The sequence below is a fragment of the Diadema antillarum genome, unplaced genomic scaffold, assembly GCF_040938485.1.
Source record: "Diadema antillarum isolate AM-2024a unplaced genomic scaffold, OU_Dant_1.0 scf00000089, whole genome shotgun sequence".
NCBI lineage: Eukaryota > Metazoa > Echinodermata > Echinoidea > Diadematoida > Diadematidae > Diadema > Diadema antillarum.
The window spans coordinates 498,363-509,739 of NW_027270978.1; positions in this window are offsets into that span (position 1 = coordinate 498,363).

Below are 11,377 nucleotides of genomic sequence, written 5' to 3' on the forward strand. Positions count from 1 at the left end.
TTGCTTGCGATCAACAGCCACTCATTCCACCTTACTCAAAGAGTGATGAATATCAAATGTCAAAATGTCAAATTATCCATGAATTCCTTTGTACATCTCCAAGACTTAGCAATGATACTTGTTTTGGGTTGTTGCTTTTTTTTTTTTACTTTTTCGAATTGTTCCACAAAAGTTCGGACCTACTCCAGGCCGAAGCCTAAAGCTCTCGTGTTAAAGAATTTTAGGTAATTTTGATTGATGGTGTTCGGGTATTTTGACATATTTTGCACTCAGTCATGTACTCATCGATTTCGCAGTTGAGAAGAAAAAAAAAGTCCAAAACCGTATGTTTGTGGGGGAAAAAAGGCTTGTATTCAAATAATGCTGTCAAATCTGTTTGAAACAAATAAAGACCGCCTATTTAAATCTAAGTTCAACTTATGCCATGTCAAAAATAAACACAAAAACAACAACTTTACAGAGATGATTCGCATCTTTTCATGAAAAACATATCGGTCATTTCTTTAACTGTAGACTTGGAATTGAAAACCATTCTGTATTAAGTAGTTTATCGTTTTTTGATGTTTTTCGACTGTGACGCGTTTCATGTGTGATAAGTTCCACATCCGAATATATTTGCAAGCAACATGTTACATCATAATATAATTTTGCTCATTCACCTTGCAGGCCCGTATATATGATTTCTATAATGTATTGTTTTCCCTCATTTCCAATAGTAACCCATATCATGCATTGTACAATACCTACACTATATGTAGGCCCTTGACGTGTAAATGGCTATGTTTATGTGCTGAAACAGAAAACCTGGTATGAGTATTCTCGGATTTGTGTTTAACGTATACTGTGTTACTCACTGCTGGACATATTATTATAACGTGAACCTGCATTTTAGATGATCTTATATGCAATCTAGGCGGGAAATTTTATTATTATAACGTGAGCCTGCATTTTAGATGATCTTATATGCAATCTAGGCGGGAAATTTATATCAAATTGTTTGTGCAATATGTAAATATTTTTTTAGAGAGCTTAGAATTTTATCACGCTAATATTAATTTATATGAACACTTGCGTACAGATTTCGAAAGCTTTATAATCTTTCACAAGAGAAAGGAAGGAGGAATACATGAAAAGGACAAAGATAATGAAGAATCTCCTTATCTTGTACAACGAATTCTATATGCAAACTCAAGGAGAAGTCAGTTTCGCGATGATTGTAGGATTACGTGCTTCATATTGTTCATCTCATCAGTCAAAGGATGCAATTATAATCTCCTCTTGCAATATTTTGACAATTAGCTATAGCTATTATATAGCACTTTATTGCCAGTGGGTTATTCTCAATTTTGTATAAGCACGCTAGATTACTTTCTTTCGTCGAGGTGTTTCATGTACATTACCTTTGCTTTGGATATAATGTATATTTTGAAAAATAAAAATCAGTATATGAAATACAATTTGTGTGTTCTTATATACGTCTGGACATCCATCTTCTTCCCAAATGTATATATCTAACGTATTTGCAATCCCTATGAAGAAGACTTTCCTAATAAGTCGAGAGACAGGGACAAGAGGCGCTGACAACTTTCTATTAATGCATTTTCACTCCCACGTTCAAGTTGCCCAGCTTGAATGAATACGAGTGGGACCAAACAAATACAGTGTAAAGGATGAAGTTTCATTAAAACTGGAAAAAGAATTCATTGAAATCAAAAGTGTAATGTATTCTCAAGTCTCAAGGTACAATGAGATGATCGTGTCCCGCTGACATGCGCACAAATCTTCACTAAATTTCGGGGAGGGGAGGGGCTTAAGCTCGAAATACATGTCTCGCAATAAATTAGCAAATAACGACATTGCCTGAATATGTTCCAAGGCGGTAGTCATAATTATGTTGGTTTTTTTTTAATTAAGTGCATTAGCATAACCGAAAAAAAGTTAGCCAGTCGACCATAATGTCACTGAATATAGGCGTGAGCGTGTAGGTACGAGTTCTAAGAATAATATCATTGTATTGGCCACCTGAAACAAATGATATATACATAAAGGTTTTATATATATATATATATATATATATATATATATATATATATATATATATATATATATTGGCGGGGGGTACCTTCAAAGACAGATATAGGAATCATATCAAATCCATCAAGAATGAGAAATACAAAAACGAAACCCAACTCTCAAAATACATCTGGAGCCTGAAAGAAAAACGCGTAAACTTCACACTGCCACTGACATGGGACATCCAAAAAAAGTCAAACTTAACTCTAAGAAGGAGTGGCATGTGCAACCTCTGCCTCGATGAGAAGGCCATCATCACCCGAAACAAAAAAGCACTCAATAAAAGGTCCGAGCTTATATCCAAATGCAGACACCGGAAAAGAAAAAGCATCCATGCATCAAACCGATCCACCGCGCCACATGAGCACAGAAACACACCACTTTGTCAGTCTGCCTGAGGATCGCAACATGAAACCGCCGGTAGCAGACAAGGCACCAAAACACAGGTACGCCTATATATATATATATATATATATATATATATATATATATATATATATATATATATAGGCGTACATAAATATATTTCTATATAAACATATTTATTCACACATATCATATATCAATTCCCAGGAAACAGTGTTTGTATGCTTCACTCTAAGATTCTAGGCCTCTTATTGGTGTACGGTGCACCGCTGCCATGCATCTTGTGCGTGCATTTGTGCGTGCATTTGTGCATTGTAATGATACTTAATGTAGGGCCTAATTTCCCTGACTGGTAGCACGACAACTCCATATAAATGCCTTAATTTAACATAAATATCTTAAATGTGATGCAGGGATTATAAAGCAAATATCGACTGGTTTTGGGGTTTTTTTCCGGGTCACAGTTTAAACTATTTGTCCTCTCTAGGCAAATATTTTGGGTGGTGTTCGTTATTCCGAAGGTTCGCTATTCCGAAGGTTCATTATTCGGAAGGGTCGTTAATCCGAAACACGCAAATTCCCTATACCTATATGTTCGTTAATCCGAAAATGAAAAAGGGTTCGTTAATCCGAAAATTTGTGGCGTTATTCCGAAGGTTCGTTATTCCGAAGATTGGTTAATCCGAAAATGAAATTCGGAACAATGAACCTTCGGAATAACGAATCTTTGGAATAAAGAGCCTTCGGAATAACGAACCTTCGGAATAACGAGCTGTAACCAATATTTTAACCGTGCCCCTCGAAGCAGTCTATTACACTCTACCTAGGACATCATCATGGCAAGGACTGGAAAGGCTCAACGAATTATATTAGGAGTGAAACTTTCAGGAAAAAAAAACCACTGGTCCATAATTTCTTGTACAGAGCCCAGAGGGCGTCCCACTATAGAAACCCTATCAAAACTTTGAGGAGGTTTATGTGTCGGCAGCAGCGAAAACTCGTGATTCAACATCCTCTCCTGTCTTTGAGGGGAAATCCTCCCCACCCCCCCCCCCCCCCCCAAAAAAAAAAAAACCCAAACAAACAAACAAACAAACAACAACAACAACAACAACAACAACAACAACAACAACCAAACAAACAAACAAACAAACAAACAAACATATACATACATACATAAAAAAAGACATAGGGTGCAATGGAGCTGATAATAGATATTTGTAAATGTATACATACTATTTTAAATCCCCTTCTTTTTGTCTAAATGTTATTATAGAGAACAGGAATCTAGTTTGCATGTATAATTTGCAAGTCTTAGATGAGCTTTCCGGTTGTATCAAACAACAGCATGTTCTATTGCTAACAATAGTAATGTTAGAAGATTAGTGTACTCGTGTACTTAATAGCAAAATGATACATAACTATACCAGGAAAATTCATGTTTTATGTTTGTAAAGTTTGACAGAAATGAAGGAAAAGAGGACCTGCCATTCTTTACCGCGATGATCGCATGTTGATGATGATAATGTTAGTACATCTAACACGGTATTACTGTCAAGGTTTAGGTCCTGATATTTCTTATCATTTCACGTCATCTACTAACATCCATCATCCTTGTGTTACGTACTAGTAAACGTGAACGCGCAATACAGGACCAGAATTCAAGGGGCGAAACTGCGACTTCTAGCCAAGTCGTAAAGGTGTGTATATTCTCGTCCGTCTGAATACTGATTGTCTTGACCAAGGTACCTTGGTGGGTTTCAACAAGTCGCCTTTTCAATGTTAAATAAATACTATAGCTTTTGCAGAACTGTCCGCGTTCAGTTGTACGCAAGTCTTTTTGGAAAGATTGCTGTCTGGGGATAGGCAGAACTTCTCACCACCTTCTTACTATAGGGATTAGAAGGCCACTTACTCAGATAGGCTGGTGAGTGGTGACCCCCATTTAGGAGGCCTTCTGTTTAATTGCAGCTTCTGTACAAAGGGAGTGGCTTCCATGACTTACAGATATTAGGTAATTTCGTGATGTCGACATTCTTGTTTCCTTCTGTGCTGACGTAACCCATTTCTCCACTTTTTCAAATTAGAGGCATCGAAGAGTTTTAGACAATCTTTTTTTTTTTTTAATTGACGTAGCGGTAAAGGAAGAACGATATCAGGCAGAATTATGCACAAACCGAGACAAAACAATCTACCTTGTTTACATATACTGGACGGGAATTAAGCTCAGCTTATTCAAAGAGAAAATTGATGCCTCAGAAGTCAAACATTATTACGTGAATACTTCTCAAATTTAATGTATACGCTAACGCACATGTGTTTTTTTTTTTGTAGCTTTGTTCAGATTTAAAACAAACAAGCAAACAGGGAGACTTTCCTTCTTCCAATCATGTAATAAAGAAAAATTAAATCCGTAGATAAATTTTGAAAACATTATTTGGATTTGAATATTCATGATCTCGTGAGAATAGGGCCTACCTGTCTACTGCAAGGTACAACGTTACTGTCACATACGAAAGTACTACAACGTAGAGGGCGTAGCCGAAAAAAATAAATAACAACGTGCCCGTCCAAGCAAAGCAAGTCTGTTTTCCTTGAGACAAACGACACAAGAAACGTTCCGTGGGGCCCTCTAATGGGTCCTAACCAACCACTGATCTATATTATACCCTCTACCAGGGTAGAGATCAGTGGTCCTAACTGAAAGGTTTAAGATACTATCGGGCAAAGTTCGAGTACTAGTATTTCAAATCAAGATCCAACATTCCAAGTTCATCAGAATTCACGTGTATAATTGATGTAGTATCTACAAGTATGTGTCATCAACTCGAGATATCAGTCTACTCTATTTTCCGTTGTCATTATCGTTTTTATGCATCTGTTACAAATATTGCGTACGTGTCAAAACCAGGTGGTTTATAATGACTTACATGAGAGTATTATAGTAATATATATATATATATATATATATATATATATATACATATACATATATATATATATATATACATACATATACATATACATATATATATGTATATATATATATACATATACATATATATATATATATATATATATATATATATATGTATGTATATATATATATATATATATAAAACATAGATTTTGAATTAGCGAATGATATTTATAGCCAGTGTTATTATCACCAAATTATTAACATTGCTGATGAAAAGAAAAAAAAAAGCTACATGTAAGAGTGACGATTAATCAGGTCAAATATAATTTCAAATACCAATCTATGTGTTGAGCAACTAACTGTCTTATAAAGGTGATCAACCTCGCATCCAGGAAGTGGCTAATGACACGCGACGTGCCTTGAAAGACCACACCTGCGCACTGCCCCCATCAAACAAAATACTACAGTAGTGGACTACTTCGGAGCAATCAGCAGCGGCGGTTTCGGGCAGGAGCGCGCTCGCGGGGGCCCCCCGACTGACGCGCGGACAGGGATTTGAACGTTGCTATGCTATTGGATTCGGAGAGGCTATTTATAAACGGATGTGAAATCTCTGCTGTATGTCCGATCACTTCCATCTGTTGTAGACCTTTTGATTTTGGTTAATGACCTCGAACAATAAGATTAAGCCAGTCGTTGACAATGAGAATGATAACAGATAATCGATTCGGTTATGACTGACTCAAACGTACAACTGACTCAGTGGGGGGGGGGGGGGGGGGGGGGGGGAGGGGATTGTAACATTTAACACTGTTGAAATAATACTTTTTCGTCAAACTAACTCTGTCTCTCGAAGGCCACTTGGATAATCCATGTGAGTTATTCTACAGGGGCCACAAGCTTATCATGACTAAAATGTCAGAGGGTGAACAATACGTAGAGCACTGCTTCAAAATATTCAATTCGAACTAAAAAAAAAATCGTTGTTCAAATGCAACCCACGTTAGGTATTAACGTTGATTTTCTTTTGTCTGTTACATTGTTTCATCCCTACCTTTGATTCTACAAATTAACTTGATCTCCATCTGCCCTCACTTATCCGATAAATTAGGTTGATTAACAAATTGATTTCACCCATCTGCAGAGAGTTGAAAAGCTGTTAGTATGCAATATTGAAAAGAGAGAGGAATCCTCGAGGTTGAGGGTAGCGAGCTAATAGATGGGAGATGGACACACTTTCGTTTGAAGTATATACAATGTGCACTCAGTTTTGTATCAACTCTTGATACCTTAACACTCACAACACAACACAACACAAGAAACAGGACAAAATGTGAAGGTGAAGATGACAAAGAGGAAGAAGAGGAGCAAGCAAAAGAAGAAGAAGAAGAAGAAGAAAAAGTTGAAGCAGAAAAGGAAAAGAATTAAAATAACGAAAAGGATGTGGTACTTGATGTTGTTTAAGAAGAAGGAGGAGGATGAGGAGAAGAAGAAGAAGAAGAAGAAGAATAAGAAAAGAAGAAGGAGGAGGAGGAGAAGAAGAAGAAGAAGAAGATGATGATGATGAGGAGGAGGAGGAGGAGGAGGAGGAGGATGAAGAAGGAAGAGGAACAGATAAGTACCTTGATTCATAAAGTATTCTTGGATGCAGTCCAGGTAGCCTCAAACGGCAGTGACCCCTTCACGTGCTTGATTTGATGTCGTTCAAGGTGTCGTTATGCGCGTCTCTTGTATTTCCGCACAACAAATGGTATTGTCAACATTTGATTAAAGTCGATTCAGACAAAAGTATGTATCTATCAAAATATTTTGGCGCCAAATCCCAGGGAAGGCTGCCCTGGAGACAGAAGGGGGCGAGATAGAGGTCATAAAGATGGAGAAAGATGAAAGAGGGGAGTGAGAGGAGAGAAAACTGGGACCCAGAGGGATAATTATTAGAGTGCGAGGGAGGGAGAACCTATAGAAGAGATACACGATAAACGAAGAGGAGGGGGTGGGGGAGTAGAGGGCTGGTGGCGAGGGAGATTAGAGATCTAGGGTAAAGTTTTTTTGTTGTTGTTGAGACCGTACATGTGTGGGTTCTTTTTGGTTTATATTTATTTGCATGCACGAGGTTGTATTTTGGAAAAAAAATGATCAACAGACAGAAAAAAAGAGACATGGGTGAGAGACGTATGGACGAAAGAATATAACGGGGGAGGGGGAGGAATGAAACCGTGTATGCAAAATAGATGCACAAGACATGACAATGTAGCAACTCTAATGGGGGGGGGGGGTAGAGGGTGGGAAAAGGAAATACAGAAATAGAAGGAAAGGATCGACCCCAAGAACGACGTACGCACACGTATCAAAAAAGGGACATGGACCTCTAGCGTCAGACAACGGGAGGGCAGACCAGGGTCGAAAAAACCTAAGTATTTAAAAAAAAAGAGAGCCCTAAAAGAAGGGTAAAGGGTTGGGGCTCGAACTCAATGAAATTGCCTTGCAGTTTTTACGGAAACCTAATATTTTAAGTTAAAGAGCAGACGCCAGGTGACAAGGCCAAGAAGGAAACCATGGCCCCAAGGTCTTCAACCTGCAAGGTCTGTTCTTCTCCCCACGTATTTTGGCAACATTTCTGGAGAAGACGCATGCTTTAAAAAAAAAAAAAAAATAGTGAAATCTTACCCTCGCATGGTGGCGCACTATGAAGAACAACACAGTACAATAGTCGAATTTGATCGTATTTCAGGTACTGATGTACATTCGAATGCTTTATATTTGTGCTTTTTTGTTTTGTTTTGTTTTGTTGTTGTTGTTGCTGCTGCTGTTTTAGTAGATGGTGTAAGGATTATTTCCAGAACACACGTGATAATACACAAGCTGTAGGAAGGATCCCATGTGAATGCACTATTTGGAAGTGCCTTGACAGGCAAATTTAGCAGACGACAAGAGCCCAGAATTCCCCGTCACCAGTGTGAGGGATTTTGGGTTGATAAATTCGTGAGAAACATCAAGGTAAACAGACAGAATAAAATTACATATTCACTTAATCAGAGAATACAAACTTTTTTTTTTGTCCAGAATGAGACAACCGCTCTCTTTTCACTGCTTTCACACACATAGGGTGCACAGGAGGCAAAATAAGCACTACAGAGATAAATTTATTTGTCAAAATTTGTTTGAATTGATTTCATTGAACAAGGAAGTGAGGTAATTCATCAGCATAGATATTGTCACCTTATAGTATTCTTTTATTATGAGCTCTTCTTTGAGACATGACTTACTTTTGGTACTGAATAATATCACTCTATATAAGTAATGTTTACATAAGCTCCTTTGTGGAGTTATTTTGTATGAGCTCCCTTGCGGAGACTTCCAATATGAGCTCCCTCGTGGAGACTTTATGACCTCCCTTGCAGAGATTTCCAATATGAGATCCCTCATGGAGACATTATGAGCTCCCTCGTGGAGACATCATGTGGTATATCTAATATTCTTGTTTGATACCTTTAAGATTTATCATGTTTGATTAATGTTAGTATTGTCTGGGACAAATTATTTGTTGTACAGGGCCCCATTTTTTTCTCTCTCTACTTTCTTTAAAACACAACAACAACAACACTGAACAAGTTAGTTTACTAGCATTGAGACAATCACTGGTGGAGACATTATATCGGAGGCAAATTAAAAATGGTCCTATGTGATTGCTTTGTGAAACAACTTGACTCAACCACACAAAATGACAACACTCATATACACAGAAAGAGGAAATTACAGGAGATAAAGAAAACAAAAAAAAAAAGAAAAAGAAAACGAAAGTTAAAGATAATTTACCATCGTCACAGAAATTGTATCAAAGATTAAAATCCCATAGCAACATCAATGTTCATATACATAATTGATATGGAATGTGATGAAACAGGAAAACTGTTCCACAGTATAATCCTATACATACAAAAATGGACAAGCCATGTCATGTGAAGCAGAGGGGTTTGGAAGTCACTTACACTTTGAGTGTTTTAGGAATAAACACAGCAATTTGGGACAAAGTAATACAATTTCAGTCGAATTCAATTGAATTCAAATTTGTTTCAATTTTCAACAGAATAGAAACGAACAAGGTTGTAAAATGCGATGAAGATGAAATCAGATGGCAATTATTATTTAGGTAGGCATTGATCATAACAATGAAACATAAATAAACTCACACACAAAATGAAGCTATGAGCAAAATGTTGATTTCCCTTCAGAATGACTTCTCCATGTTCCCATCACTCAAGAAGGTTCATTGTTTGTTTGTTTTCTCTCTCTCTCCCTCTTTCATTAAAGTTTGCTTCTGGGTCTAAGCTAATAGACCTCACTCTCACAGGCCTGTTATTTCTCAAAGTGAAGTAATAATCTATGTGCCATTACTATAAGTCATATGATATATATAAAATATGATATTATATGACTTTTACAAGTATATACTAGTTGGCTTCTACCCCTAATTTATGTATCTACCCAACTTTCTTTATGTACTAGCTTGCTTAAACATAATTCAACTAGCAGCACCCGTGGAAATCCACGGGTCTGAGGGGTTTTATTTTTTTTTTCTCATAATACGATTTTGCACATTTTTATTGAAGAAATAAAAAGAAAAGTCTTCTCATTCTTTCGTTAATTGTGCTGTCTTCTAAATGACCACCCTTCCCAGAAATTTTATAATACATTTTTGTAGTATATGCCCGGCGATCGCGATCCGGTCCATTGGAAGGGATCATTCCCGCCACTACTTGCTTTTATTATAGAACTTGAGTTTCGAGGGGTTATTTGCACCCGTTGAAGTCCAACAGTTGTCTTGTTGCCCCTCACCCCTCCCCCCCCCCTCACGCACACACACATTTCCACCTCCGCAGGGCAAAAAAACAAAAACATTCAGGGAAAAATTACCAAAAACGCAAATGAGATTCCCCGAAAGTTCTGCCCACAGGTTGTTCCCGTCGAAACGGGAAGATATTAACACTATGACTTTGATTACCCCCTGCTCTTGCATCCACGCGGGCACCCGCGGGAATCCACGGCTGGTCTCAAGGCCTCGGTTTGTTTTGTGTTTTTTTTTTCATGTTTCTTTTCCCCACGTTATGAGAGAAAAATAAGATATTTTCGTCTTCATAATTTTGCTCCCTCCTTTTTGTTTTTAATCACCAAAACTTGGCTTGATATATCATATAGAACTACATCTGCTTCAGACTGTACATTATCATAATCAATATTAGGCCTACAATTATTGCTCCTATTATAGTTACTATTATATTATTATTATCATTATCATTATTATTATTATTATTATTATTATTATTATTATTATTATCATTATTTGGGGAGGGGGAGATCATAGTCATCAGGTTTAATAGGCACCCGTGGGAGTAGGGTCTCACGACCTCGTATCTTTTTTCTTTAATATTTTTCCCATGTTATGGAAGAAAGAAGAATCACTGCATTCGTCTTCATTTGCTCCCTCTTTTTTTTTGTCACCAAAACTTGGTTTGATAGACCATAGAACCACACATTCTATTTCCACTTGCAATTTTAAAAATAGGCGGTCGGCAAAGCGAGGTTTTCCTCTACGTCCGCTCATCTTATGAATATGTATGATTACAGCAGCTCTGCAGTAAACGAATGGACACAGCTGCGAGTGTAATCTGATATGGAAGGGTACGATCGGCAAATATATTTAGCCGCGTCCTAAACAGTCTGCGTACAATGACATCGGACTTGAGAGCAAACGGCGAGCAAACTAAATGACGTACCTGAGCTGCATATAGTATTCTGCAGTTGTGCAAAATACAATTACATAACAACGTTCGTTGTTTTCATTTGGGGACGCCAATAATGGCGAACTGTACGTAAATGCCCTTGTAGTCCATATCATCACGCACACACAGATTCGTGTAACCATCGTCAATACATTCAGTACACGTAACAGGCGGAGGCAAAGGTACATCACAGAACTATACACACAGTGTAGAGTGTGTAGAGTTCTGCGAGGTACAT